Source organism: Octodon degus, unplaced genomic scaffold (assembly GCF_000260255.1).
Source record: "Octodon degus isolate 3935 unplaced genomic scaffold, OctDeg1.0 scaffold00510, whole genome shotgun sequence".
Classification (NCBI taxonomy): Eukaryota; Metazoa; Chordata; class Mammalia; order Rodentia; family Octodontidae; genus Octodon; species Octodon degus.
Genome location: NW_004525086.1, coordinates 89,327 through 90,188, shown reverse-complemented (window position 1 = coordinate 90,188; position 862 = coordinate 89,327).

The following is an 862-nucleotide window of genomic DNA, read 5'->3' as shown; positions in this document are numbered from 1 at the left end:
GAAGGAAATCTAGTAAATATCATTCAATTAATTTCAAAGTTAAGAATCTGGGACATGAAAACAGGAAGCAATTTATAAGTCTCAGTCCTATAAGAAACACAGTTTTGTCATATGGAAAGTTTTTTTTCTTATTAAGACTACTCTTGAGCATAAAATTTATTTGAATTCAGCTCAAATGCACATGACATAAATGTATTAGTATAATAATACTATAAATCTCTTCATGGAAGTATAAATAATTCAAAACATTTCCATGTATGATATCTAACATTTCATTGATTTGGAGACATGTATATATAGGTAACATTGCTAGCAGTATCTATCTAATAAATCCCTCTATTTATTGTATAATAACTAAAAAATCAAATTCTACTATTGTTAACACTATACCTATTGCATTTTCTTTTGTTCTGTTAATATCTACCTTAATATTAATAAATAATATTGCTGAACCCAAACCCTAACACAGAGCACTCTTTCTTTCCATACTGTGAAAATTCCATGTTGCTAGTACAAGCGTAAGACAGTGAGGTCTTCTCCAGAGCTTATGTCATAGTAAATAATGTGTTTTATTGCTCAAAGTGTCACATTGGCTGCTTTGATGAATGTGTGCATGGTACAGGAATAAATATGTTTGAAGATATATCTTTTTTTTATTTTCACATAAGAATCAACTCACATAACAAGGAGAAATCAATATGCTGAATCAGAATCACTGCAAAGTACCAAGAACTATACCAAGGAAAGAGAAATTCCGAGAGGAAGAACAAGGATTCTATTCTCAGCCTCCTGACTCTTTTCACTCTCAAACCAGTATAATGAACGATTCTCAGAAGTGTTTTCAACCAATCTCAGAAGTATA